This window comes from Narcine bancroftii, chromosome 4 (genome assembly GCF_036971445.1).
Source record: "Narcine bancroftii isolate sNarBan1 chromosome 4, sNarBan1.hap1, whole genome shotgun sequence".
Taxonomy (NCBI): Eukaryota; Metazoa; Chordata; class Chondrichthyes; order Torpediniformes; family Narcinidae; genus Narcine; species Narcine bancroftii.
The window spans coordinates 221,328,665-221,342,364 of record NC_091472.1 but is presented as its reverse complement, the minus strand read 5'-3'; the positions used below and the strand labels follow the sequence as shown (position 1 = coordinate 221,342,364).

Here is a 13,700-nt window from a genome sequence, read left to right as displayed (position 1 = left end):
GTGAGGCATACAGACCAACAGACAAAAGGTGTTAATTAGATATGATGAGGGGACAGGAGAAAGGAAAAATGAGAATTGATGAAAGAAGGGAAAAGAGAGAGAGCGACAGAGCTAGAGGAAAGGAAATATAGGGAAAGATGGGGTGGGGGCCTAACAGAAACTAGAGAAGTCGATGTTAAAGCCATCCAGTTGGTGGGTGCCCAGACAGAATATGAGGTGTTGTACCTCCAATTTGCAGGTGATCTCAATCTGGCAGTGCAAGAGATCATGGACAGACATGTCAGCAAGAGAATGGGGCAGGGATTTGAAATGGGTAGCCACTTAAATATGTTCCTTTCCTAAACCTGTGTCCTAGAAAAAAGACTGTGCATTCACTTTATCTAGGTCCCTCATGATTTTGTAAATTTCCATTAGGTCATCCTTCAGCTTTCTAAACTTCATGGAATAAAAACCAAGCCTATCCAGTCTCTCCCTCAGCTAAGCCCTTCAGTCTGGGGGGGAGGGGGTCGTGGCAAGATGGCGTAAAGGCAAGACGTGTATTCCACCTTCTCCCAGCCGGAACACTAAACGCCTGACTTTAAGTTGTTTAAAATTAGTTAAAAATAATATTTTTAATGTTTTAAACAATAGTAAATTATTATGGGAACTAATGTAAAAAAAATCTAAGGCTCAACTTCAAAAGAAATTGCCATTTAAAAGTACGGAAGAATTGAGGCCAATCTTAACAGTGGAATCCTCGGAGTAGATTTTGGCAATTCCTAAGGCCCAGAGGACCCCAGCCCAGCCGATTTTGACACTGGCGCCGAATTTGCTCCCGCAAGATGGCGCCAGCACCTGCCGATCTGTGCGCACAAGAAGCCATGCGCGCAGATGACAGGGAGACCCGTGGCCCCGCGATCTTGCCGGGCGACCTGGGGACACGCGGAGTAGCATCGGAAGACACTCCGACGCACCCCATGGCTTTGCCCGGCTTGCGTGGAGCGTCGCGGGTCTGGGAGCTCCTTGATAAGGTGTGGGCTGCGTCGGGTGTCCAGACCCGCAGCCGCACTGCCAAGCCATCCACACCGACAGAAGAAGAGGAATTACTTACCTTTGCAGAATACATCCAGCAGAGGGGACCAGCAACCCATGAAGGTAAACCTCAAAAAGTGGAATCGGAACCGGTAATGGATTCAGTATTTACAGTTCTGGAAGGGATTGCCTATCAGATGGGTAATATGTCAAAACAAATATCAGATCAAATGAATCATGGATTTATGGAGGTGAAAATGAAGATGCATACTTTATGGAAAGATGTCAAATATGAAGCAAGATATGAATGTAGTCAAAAGTGACATTAAGAGATGTATAAAATCTGTTGATACTGTACAAGAAAATTTTAAACTAAGCCCTTCAGTCCTAGCACCATCTGGATGAATTTCCTCTTGACCCCTTCCCACCAATTGGTAACCTTCCTGGAATTAATCTCTCCAATGCCTTGTACTGAATATCATGAGGTCCCAATCTTTTAACTCAATACCTCTCCCTTTGTAGGCAAGGATGCCAAATGCTTTCTTCATGACGTTGTCCATCTGAGTCATCTCTTTCATGCAATTATGCATTTGTACCCAGAGATCTCTTTATTCTATTACACTCTACTGTTTACTGTGTAAGTTCTTCCCTGATTTGACTTACTAAAAAAACATATCACATTAATCAGAGTTAGATTCTATTTGCCACTCCTTGACCTAACCTTCCAACTGATCTAGATCTTATCCTTTGTCATCTTAAGCATTCTTCCTCACTGTCCACTTCAGGACCATTTTGGTGTTGCCTGCAAATTTGCTATTCACGTTAACGAGATTGCTCTATAAATTATATAGATAGCAATCAACAGTGGGCTCAACATTGAATTCCAGTCAGAAAACCAACCAACAACTACTATCTGACTTCTTCCACTAATCTAGTTTTGAATCCAATTGGACAGCTCACCTTCAATCACAAATGATCTAACCTTCCATACAAGTCTTTATTAAAAAGCATATATAAAGTCCATCATACAATAGCCACCATTTTGCCCTCCTCAGTTGTCTTGTACACATCTTCAAAACATTCTGTCAGATTTGTGAGATATATCTCACATGCACAAATCTATGCCTATCCAATTTTAATTAGTTCCTGCCTTTCCAAATGCTTGTAGCTCCTCTCTCTTAGACTTCCTTCTAGAAACTTTCGCACTACTGATGTCTGGTTCACTGACCTCTAATTCCCTTGCTTCTCTTTGCTGCACTCTTTAAATAATGATACTACATTAGCCATCCTACAGACTTCCAGCACTTCACCCGAGGCCAAATTCTATTAATACTTTTTATGATAGAGAACATTGTTATTAAATCATCTCTTAAATTTCTCTGCTGAGATCAATGTTGCCATCTCTAATCTTTTCATTTAAGCTGTCTTGCATCTCCAGGCCATTCTACCAACTACCCTAAGCCTCATAATAATTATAGTTTCAGAACTGGACATAAATTACTAGTTAGTTAGATCTAATATTATGTTGTATAATTTTGTCTCTTTTGTACTCTATACTTGCTTATAAAGCCAGGATCACTGCATCATTGTTTAAAAATTGTTTCCTTCATATCACTTGCCATTTTAAAAGATTTATTTATTTTAATCCTCATGTCTGCTTTCCTGCACATATAAGACAAATAATAATTATATTCCTGCACAGGTATCTCCCTTAGTTTTATTTATTATTATTATGGATATTGCAGGAAATATCAGTATTAATTTTCTACTCCTAACTGCCAACGATTGATGTGATTGAATGAGGTGATAGGAGGTGAGGAACTCGGGACAATAGCTATCACCAAAGAGATTGTGCTGGGCAATTGGTGGGCCTAAAGGAAGATAAATCTGTTGGTCCTGATGGAATGGATCACAGAATACTGAAAGAAATAGCAGAAATTATAGCAGATACATTTGTGGTAATTTACCAAATTTCTCTGGACTCTGGGCAGATTCCACTGGGTAGGAAGAGCAAATGCAATAAATAATGTAATGCTATTGCTTGCAAAAAAAAAGTAACAATAGCCAGTTAGCTTAATGTCTATAGTCGTGAAAATACTTGAAGCTATCATTAAGTAAGAAATAGTAAAAAATCTGGAAAGAAATTGTTCCATCAGGTGGATACAGCATGAATTAAGGAAGGACAGATCATGTTTAACATCTTCTAATTTCTTTAAGCATACAATGAGCACAGTGGAAAGGGGGAGAACAGGTAGATGTGATATACTTGGATTTCCAGAAGGTGCTCCATCAAGTGCTGCACAAAAGACCTCCTTATAAGACTCTTTTGCACAGAGTATTAGGATGAAAAGAGAATTGGTTAACTAATAAAAGGCAGAAATTTGAGATAAATGGGGTTTCTCTGATAGATATTCAATGCTTATTGCTGCAGGGGTAGGTGCTGGTCCTACAACTGTTCACAACAGCCATAAATGATATGGAGGTGGGGATGAACTATAGTGTATCTAAGTTTGCTGATAACACTAAGTTGAGTGGAAAAGCAAATTGTGGAGGACCTAGAAAGATTGCAGAAAAATATGGATAAATTAAATGAGTGGGCAAGAGTGTGGAAGATGGAGTATGGCATTGGTAAATGTGAGGTTATCCACTTGGGAGGGAAAAAGAGTAAATCATACTATTATTTAAATGGTAAAAAATTGCTGTTGCTCAGGGAGATCTGGGAGTGCTTGTACAAGAATTACAAAAAGTTAGTTTGCACATGTAGCAGGTAATCAAGAAAACAAGCAGGATGTTGGCCTTCATTTCTAGAGGGATGCCATTTAAAGTCAGGGAGGGTCTGCTGCTGCAAAAATACAGGGTAATTATGAGGCTCCTCCTGGAGTACTGGGCACAATCTGGTTTAAGTTAATATAAGGGTATCCTGGCTTTGAAGGCAGTATAGAGGAGGTTCATCAGATTCGGAAAGGAAGGGGTTAGCTAATGAGAAGAGATTGTGTAGCCTGGGACTACATTCAATGGAGTTTGAAAAGATGAGGGAGGAAGTTATAGAAACATATAGTCAGGTTTATTGTCATCTGATTGTACTAAATGAAATAGCGTTCTCCAGTCCTCGGTGCAAAACATGCAGACATACAACCAGACATAACACACATACAGACAAACAATATATATGCAGGACAAGTATTCAGATATACAAATATATGAATAAATATTGGCTCATGTATATGAGAGTTTCAGATGGTTAGTGTGAGCAGCTCCTTTGTTTTTTTTCAGCATTTTCACTGTCCTTGGGAAGAAGCTGTTCCTCAACCTGGTGGTGCTGGTTTTGATCCTCCTGCATCTCTTTCCTAATGGAAGAAGCTGAAAGATGTTGTGTGCAGGGTGGAAGGGGCCCTCAATGATTTTGTGCAACCTCTTCAGACACAGATCCCGATAGATCAATGGTGGGGGGGTAATGGGAAACTCCAGTGATCCTCTCTACCACTCTTATGGTCCTGTGGATTGACATGCAATCCATTTGTCGGCAGCAACCAATCTGTGATGCAGCTGGAAGGAAGCTCTTGATAGAGCTCCTATGGATGTTGACATAATGGTGGCTGGTAGTTTTGCCTGGTTCAGTCTTCTCAGGAAGTATAGTTGCTGTTGCATCTTCCTGACAAGTAAGGAGATGTTGAGTGACCATGATAGATCACTAGTTAAGTGAACTCCAATGAACTTGGTACTCTCCACTATAGAGTGGTTGATGTGTAGTGAAGGGTAATCATTCTGGTTCTCCTGAAGTCCACGATTCAAAACTTTGTTTTGACTTAATTGAGACTCAGGTTGTTACTCTCACACTATTTCATGAGATTTTCTACCTCTTTTCTGTAGAGCAACTCATCGTTGTTGCTGATGAGGCCAATAACTGTTTCATCATCTGCAAACTTGATGACACTGTTGGAGCTGGATCTGGTGATGAATTTATGGGTCAGTAGTATGAACAGGAGTGGGCTGAGCACATAGTGCTCAGCATGACAGTGTTTGACATTCTGTTACTGAACCAGACAAACTGTGATCTTTCCGTTAGGAAGTCCAGAATTCAGTTACTGAGAAGGGTGCTGAGTCCAAGCATGGACAGTTTCTCCATCAGCGCTGAGGAATGATTGTATTAAATGCCCAGCTGAATTCAATGAACAGGAGCCTGACATATGACGTGTCATTCTCCAGGTGGGTCAGGACAGAGTGAAAGGTCAAGCTATCAGAATCAGAATTTATTGTCATGACATTCAGTGTTTTGCAGCAGCATCATATGCAAATGTGGACCTTCTGTGAATACCCTCACTTTGCATGGGAGAGTTCAGCCCTGGCTGATCTTGGTTCCATCCTATCCCTTGTCCTGAAGGCAGTATCACGAGCTCTGAGAAGGGTCCGGGCCTCTGCATCCAACCATGGTTTCTGGTTAGCCCTGGCTGTGAAGAGACTTAAGATAGAGATGAGGAGGAACTGATTCTCTCAGAGAGAAGTAAATCTGTGGAATTCTCTGCTAGACATTTAACAGACAGATTTAAAACACAGACAGATAGTCTTTTGAGTAATGGGAAAATTAAAGGATATGGAGAACAGGAAGGTAAGTGGACCAGAGTCCATAGCCAGATCAGTCATGATCCTTCTGAATTGTGGAGCAGGTTTGATGGGTCTGATGGCCCTCACTTGATCCCATTATGATTTTATGTTCTCTGTTCAATTTATTAATTTCTCCAGGTCCTTATAATTACCGTATTCTTCCCACTGTTTACTACTAATTCTTCTTTTTCTTTTTTCTTTGGCTTGGCTTCGCGGACGAAGATTTATGGAGGGGGTAAAAAGTCCACGTCAGCTGCAGGCTCGTTTGTGGCTGACAAGTCCGATGCGGGACAGGCAGACACGATTGCAGTGGTTGCAGGGGAAAATTGGTGGGTTGGGGTTGGGTGTTGGGTTTTTCCTCCTTTGCCTTTTGTCAGTGAGGTAGGCTCTGCGGTCTTCTTCAAAGGAGGTTGCTGCCCGCCAAACTGTGAGGCGCCAAGATGCACGGTTTGAGGCGATATCAGCCCACTGGCGGTGGTCAATGTGGCAGGCACCAAGAGATTTCTTTAGGCAGTCCTTGTACCTTTTCTTTGGTGCACCTCTGTCACGGTGGCCAGTGGAGAGCTCGCCATATAACACGATCTTGGGAAGGCGATGGTCCTCCATTCTGGAGACGTGACCCATCCAGCGCAGCTGGATCTTCAGCAGCGTGGACTCGATGCTGTCGACCTCTGCCATCTCGAGTACTTCGACGTTAGGGATGTAAGCGCTCCAATGGATGTTGAGGATGGAGCGGAGACAACTATACTTATAGTATATCATGTTTAGAAGCAAACCCAAAAACTGAATTCCTATGATGCTGTCTAGGAATCTACAGGCACCATGTCTTCCTTTTAATTTTGAGTTGACTGTCTTCTTTTTCCTTTCTCAGTATGAAGGTACTGACTTAGGGGTTACATTTCCCTTCCATCATCTCACACATGTGGCCAATCCCATGAAGGGGTCCCAGAAACAAAGCATGTTATTTTACTCTAGGGGCAGAAACATTATCACTAGACTTATCACATTCCCACCCACCATGTAGATTTCTGCAGTGCACAGACAGTAATCAGGAGAGGCAAAATTTTGTGTTAGTTAGCATCAATATAACATCACCACTACTAACCATAGAGAACCTAGAGTATTAGTAGGAGATGTTTTATTGAAGGCAGAGTGTAACATTCAGAACCATGGAATTGAAGGGTCATAAGTAACATGGATAGAAAACCGGTTTTAAGGAAAAATGCTGAGAGTAGTGGTAAATGATTTGGACGTAGTCCCATGGATCACTATGGTAACTACTGCACTTTTGACCTGTATAGGGTAAATTTCTAAATTTTCAGATGTCACAAAGCTTGGTAAAGAGTGAAAATTTGCAGATTTTTCAAAGTGTCATAAACAATGAAGTGGATAGAAAACATGGATAAATTGACTGAATGTGTGTAAAAGTGTCAAATTAAATTAAATAATAGAAAAGTGTGAAAGTGAAATGATGGCATTAAGAATAGGAAAGAAAATGAAGAAAGAAAATTGCATAGATTTGACAGATATGCAGAACATTCTTAAAATATAAGACTATACAGAAAGAGTAGGTAGCAAAGCATATCACATCCTGCAATTCATAATGGGGTTAGTACAAAAGTAAGGCATTAAACCGATACAACACATCGTTCTGGGCATACACTACCCAATAATTCACCATACAGGAAGGAAATGAAAATCCTTGAGGAGATGCAGAAAATTCTTACAGGTATGATTCCAAGGATAAAAGATTGCAACTAGAATATAAGAAATAGGAGCAGGAATAGGCCATCCAGTCCATCAAGCCTGCTCCATCATTCAATAAAATCATAGCTGATCTGATGATTGACTCAACTCCACCTACCTGCCTTTTCCCCATATCCCTTAATTCCTTTTTTATGTAAAAATCTATCGAACTGAACCTTAAATATATGTTTAATGAAGTAGCCTCAATCGCTTCCCTGGATAGAGATTTCCACAGGTTCACTACTCTCTGGGAAAAAGTTTTTCCTCATCTCTGTCTTAAATCTACTCCCCTGAATCTTGAGGCTGTGTCCCCTAGTTCTGGTCTCACCTGCTAATAAAAACAATTTTCCTGCCTCTTTCTTACTTACCCCTTTCATAATTTTATATGTTTCTATAAGATCTTACATTCTTCTGAATTCGAGTGAGTATAATCCTAGACAATTTAGTCTCTCCTCATAGGGTAACTCCTTCATCTCCAGACAACCTGGTGAACCTCCTCTGGACTGCCTCCAAGTAAGGAGACTAGAATTGCACACAGTACTCCAGGTGCGGCCTCACCAGTACATTGTACCGTTGCAGCATGACCTCCCTGCTCTTGAATTCAATTCCTCCAGCGATGGCCAACATTCCATTGGCCTTCTTAATAACCTGTTGTACCTGCAACCAAACTTTTTGTGATTAATGCACAAGCCCTCCCAAGTCCTTTTGCACCATTTAAATAATAATCTGCTCTTTTATTTTTCTTACCAAACTGGATGTCTTCACATTGTACTCCATCTGCCAGACCTTTGCCCACTCACCCAACTTAACTATATCCTTCTGTACAACATCCTCCGTACAATTTGCCTTTCCACTCAATTTAGGATCATCCACAAACTTGGCTACACTACACTCTGTCCACTTTTCCAAATCATCCATGTTAAAGGTGAACAACCGCAGGCCAAGTATTGACCCCTGCAGCAACCCACTTACCGCTGTCTGCCAATCAGAAAAACACCCAATTATCCTGACTCTCTACCTTCAGTCAGTTAACCAATCCTCAATCCATACTAATATACTTTCTCCAACTCCATTCATCTGTCTTCTTTGGCTTGGCTTCACGGACGAAGATTTATGGAGGGGTAATGTCCATGTCAGCTGCAGGCTCGTTTGTGGTTGACAAGTCCGATGCGGGTCAGGCAGACACGGTTGCAAGGGAAAATTGGTTGGTTGGGGTTGGGTGTTGGGTTTTTCCTCCTTTGTCTTTTGTCAGTGAGGTGGGCTCTGCGGTCTTCTTCAAAGGAGGTTGCTGCCCGCCGAACTGTGAGGCGCCAAGATGCACGGTTTGAGGCGATATCAGCCCACTGGCAGTGGTCAATGTGGCAGGTACCAAGAGATTTCTTTAGGCAGTTCTTGTACCTCTTCTTTGGTGCACCTCTGCTGATTCATCTGTATCTTATTAATAAATCTCTTGTGTGGCACCTTATCAAACGCCTTCTGGAAATTCAAATATACGACATCAACCTGTTCCCCTCTATCTACCACACCCATTATACCCTCAAAGAACTCCAGAAAATTTGTCAACAAGACCTGCCCTTTCTGAATCTATGCTGAGTCTGCCTGATGGAACCCCTTTGTTCTAAATGTCTCACTATTTCATCCTTAATGATAGCTTCAAGCATTTTCCCGACTACAGATGTTAAGCTAAAGTTAAACTATAAAGGTTAGACTGACGAAACTATGCATAATCTTCTTGGAACAAAAAAGTTAGAGATTAGATAAAACTGTACAAGATCTTGACTGATTTCGGTAGGATAAATATAAGGATTTTGTTCTTATTAGTAGTTTCAGTGACACAGAATGACTATTTTTGACCAAAAAATACAAGATGCCTATGAGGAATTTTCATATAAACAAGCAGTGGTTAGGATCTAGAGTTCACAGTCTTGATATATGGTGGTATTGTAGTGGCTGATACACACGCAGAAAAACACCACAGGACACGGTGGAGGTTTCAGTTGAACTGATTTATTTGAATTCCACGCATGGTCCTTTAAGGTCAACAGGAGTTCCGCCCCACGTGGCAGTGACCTAATCCCGTTCCCTGGGGCGTGAGCTTTGGCCTCAGCCACGAGGTAATCGGCAAGCCCTGACTGCGCCATCTTTGTGCAGCTGCCCCATCAGCGCGACGATACAAGTGGGGCTGGTTCGCTACAAGAGACGTGCCAGTACCAAAATTAATCAGTCCTTTTCAAAAGGAAAATCAAAGAAACAACAGATGCTGGAAATGTAAAATGAAACAGAAAATGCTGTAAGTGCTCAGCAGGTCAGGCCACAGCTATTGGAAAAGAAACAGAGTTAATGTTTCAGGATAAAGACACTTGTTGAATTGAATTGTTTGTTAGTGTATTTCAAGTAATAATTTCATTTCACCTGTATATCGTACTTATTTCTCTTCCACAAATGCTCTTTGACCGGAAACATCAACTCTATTACTTTTCTCACAGGTGCAGATTGACCAGTTCTGTATTTCCAGCATTTTGATTTCCTTTCAAAATGGAATTGGATACACACTTTGCAGGGCTATGGGGAACATGTGCGAGAATGAACCTGACATGATTATTCTGCAAGGAGCTGATTGAGATTTGAGGGGATGAATAGCCTTCTTCTATGCCAAAGCAATAATATTTAAGTTCCTATGTGAATCTGCAACTATTCAGAGTCAAAATTGACTTCCTTCTGTGGTTAAAGAGCTTTTGCAACATTTGGTAGTAAGAAAGATTTTGCTTTTGTGACTCTGATTGAAAAAGACTGTTTCCTCTACTAAATGGTGAGAGTGAAAGGTTTAAGAGGTGCTTCTGAATTGCTGTATGAGCCAGATATAGAGAATAAAAAGTCAATTCTAGAAAAGGTAAAAGAGGACCTCAGACATTACAACAGGGAACTGGCTATTTGGCCCAATTCATCCATGCTGACCAAGTAGGCATCTGGGCTAGTCTTGTAGCATGCTGACGATGAGGATGATTCTGGAGGAGGAGTTGTCACTAAACCTTACTGATTCTGGCCAGCAGAACAGGAAGTTGTTCTAAGACTAAAGTAACAGAGTTTGGGGATGAATTAATTTGGCACTATTGTATTGAAGTTGTAGCTGTGGTCAATGAAGAGAAGACTGACATAGGTGTTCTCGTCCAGATGTTCCAGGGCTGAGTGTATTAATACTAATAATGAGTTTTAATACTAATAATGAGTAATGAGCATGTTGTCAAATGTACATATGCACTGAAATTCTTTCTTCCTGCAGATGACAGCTGCTTATAATAAAAAGCTATTAAACTTAATTTAATTAAAAAGACAATATATTATAAGATGTATAGATAATATTCACAGTAATCCTAGTGCAAAAAAAAGTAACTTGCAATAGTGCAGACAGTCGTTTTGTAGTGTTAGAGCAGTCCATGAATAGTGTAACAAGGGGATGCTCAAAAGTCTGATAGCTGTGGGAAATTGTTCTTGAACCTAGAGGTGCTGGTTTTCAGACTTTTGTAGGACCACGGAGATGGCAACTGCTGTGAACTTGTTAAGGCAGTAGGCATATTGAATGGGTTGACACTGTCTGTGAGGCTGGCATGTTGGATGTCAGAATCATTGGCCTGCCACTACGTTCTTCGGCACCATGTCGATAGTGGTCTTCCTCAAGCAGTTGGGTATTTCTGCCTGTAGCAGGGAGATGTTGAGTTGCCTGTGAATACTTCCACAAGCTTCTCTGGCAGGATTGAAAGACACATCCAGGATTCCATATGAGCCATTTGTTTTCTGCGAGTTCACTCTACAAGGGTGAGCTGACATCTGCGGCAGGTGTGCCTGAGGTTGAAGTGGTGCATGCTGCTGGCTCACTGGCTTCCTGATCAAAATATATTATAAGATGTATAGAATCCATTGAGCATAGCGATGGATATGTTGCTTGCTATTCTGTCTGGTTTCACTTTATAGCCCGTGAGGGCATGCATGCACAGTCACAAGTGTTTGGTGTCAGTGAACTTCAAGAAGTTCAAATTTGGTTTGGAACTGCCTCTTGGCATCTGATAGTCTTGTGGAGGTCATAACTGCATTCCTTGTATAGGAATGGGTCACCTGACTTGAATACTTCAGTCCTGTAGTAGGACTTCACACCATGAGTTCCTGAGGACCTCACAGTTCAGCTATGACTTCCAGTTAGGGAACATGTAGATTGTTCTCTTTGACTTGCATTCCTCAACACCCTTCCTGATGAAGTCAATGATGGTGATGGTCTATTTGTGAGGTTGATTGCTGAGTCCCTGAATATGGACCAGCCAACTGACTCAAAGCAGTCACATAGGATCTGTTTTCTTCCTCTGCCCAAAGACTATGTGAAGATATCTATTAAGATGGGCAAGTGAACTTCAGCAAAGTGACAAAGGCAATAGTGAAGTGGAGTGGGAGAAGCCCTCAGAGATGGGACTTCAGTGAAATGAGGCAAATGATGATAAGGGAAGGGGGACATTAATGAAAGGGGGCAATGGATCCTCTTGAAGAAGGCATTTGGTGAAGATATCAGTGAAAACAGGAAGAGTGGGGGAAGAATAGGATCTCATTGCAGGATGAAGGTCTTCAACCAAAGGACAAGAATATTGAATGAACCAAGATGAGTGCAGTGAAGGAAGTAGATTGAATTAGTTACAGGGTGAAGAGAACCCCAATGTTGGCAGAAGACACCAATGATGCAGATGAATAAGATTTCAGCGAAAGATGGAATGTATAATTGAAATTAGGGAGGCAACTTCAGTGAAATGATGGAAGGGAAGTTGCTAAAGAAGAGTCTCAGTAAAAGGAAGCAAGGGGAGATTTGTTGTGGAACAAATGTACTGCTGTGAGGAAGAGAGTACAGTAAAAGGAACAGATCTCTGAGGAAAAAAAACTGATTAGGAAGGTCCTAGAGCAGTGGTTCTCAACCTTTTTCTTTCCACTCACATTTCTTTGGCTTGGTTTCGCGGACGAAGATTTATGGAGGGGGTAAAAGTCCACGTCAGCTGCAGGCTCGTTTGTGGCTGACAAGTCCGATGCGGGACAGGCAGACACGGTTGCAGCGGCTGCAGGGGAAAATTGGTTGGTTGGGGTTGGGTGTTGGGTTTTTCCTCCTTTGCCTTTTGTCAGTGAGGTGGGCTCTGCGGTCTTCTTCAAAGGAGGTTGCTGCCCGCCAAACTGTGAGGAACCAAGATGCACGGTTTGAGGCGTTATCAGCCCACTGGCGGTGGTCAATGTGGCAGGCACCAAGAGATTTCTTTAGGCAGTCCTTGTACCTTTTCTTTGGTGCACCTCTGTCACGGTGGCCAGTGGAGAGCTCACCATATAACACGATCTTGGGAAGGCGATGGTCCTCAATTCTGGAGACGTGACCCATCCAGCGCAGCTGGATCTTCAGCAGCGTGGACTCGATGCTGTCGACCTCTGCCATCTCGAGTACTTCGACGTTAGGGATGTAAGCGCTCCAATGGATGTTGAGGATGGAGCGGAGACAACGCTGGTGGAAGCGTTCTAGGAGCCGTAGGTGGTGCCGGTAGAGGACCCATGATTCGGAGCCGAACAGGAGTGTGGGTATGACAACGGCTCTGTATACGCTTATCTTTGTGAGGTTTTTCAGTTGGTTGTTTTTCCAGACTTTTTTGTGTAGTCTTCCAAAGGCGCTATTTGCCTTGGCGAGTCTGTTGTCTATCTCATTGTCGATCCTTGCATCTGATGAAATGGTGCAGCCGAGATAGGTAAACTGGTTGACCGTTTTGAGTTTTGTGTGCCCGATGGAGATGTGGGGGGGCTGGTAATCATGGTGGGGAGCTGGCTGATGGAGGACCTCAGTTTTCTTCAGGCTGACTTCCAGGCCAAACATTTTGGCAGTTTCCGCAAAGCAGGACGTCAAGCGCTGAAGAGCTGGCTCTGAATGGGCAACTAAAGCGGCATTGTCTGCAAAGAGTAGTTCACGGACAAGTTTCTCTTGTGTCTTGGTGTGAGCTTGCAGGCGCCTCAGATTGAAGAGACTGCCATCCGTGCGGTACCGGATGTAAACAGCGTCTTCATTGCTGGGGTCTTTCATGGCTTGGTTCAGCATCATGCTGAAGAAGATTGAAAAGAGGGTTGGTGCGAGAACACAGCCTTGATTCAAGCCATTGTTAATGGAGAAGGGTTCAGAGAGCTCATTGCTGTATCTGACCCGACCTTGTTGGTTTTTGTGCAGTTGGATAATCATGTTGAGGAACTTTGGGGGACATCCGATGCGCTCTAGTATTTGCCAAAGCCCTTTCCTGCTCACGGTGTCGAAGGCTTTGGTGAGGTCAACAAAGGTGATGTAG

At 42.4% G+C, this 13,700-nt stretch overlaps 1 long non-coding RNA gene across 4 annotated transcripts in view; it reads right to left on the bottom strand.

The window, feature by feature from the left end:
- Window positions 1-13,700, bottom strand: part of LOC138761607 (uncharacterized) — a 113,649-nt gene that overhangs the window by 97,649 nt on the left and 2,300 nt on the right. The gene's annotated exons all lie outside the window — the stretch shown is intronic.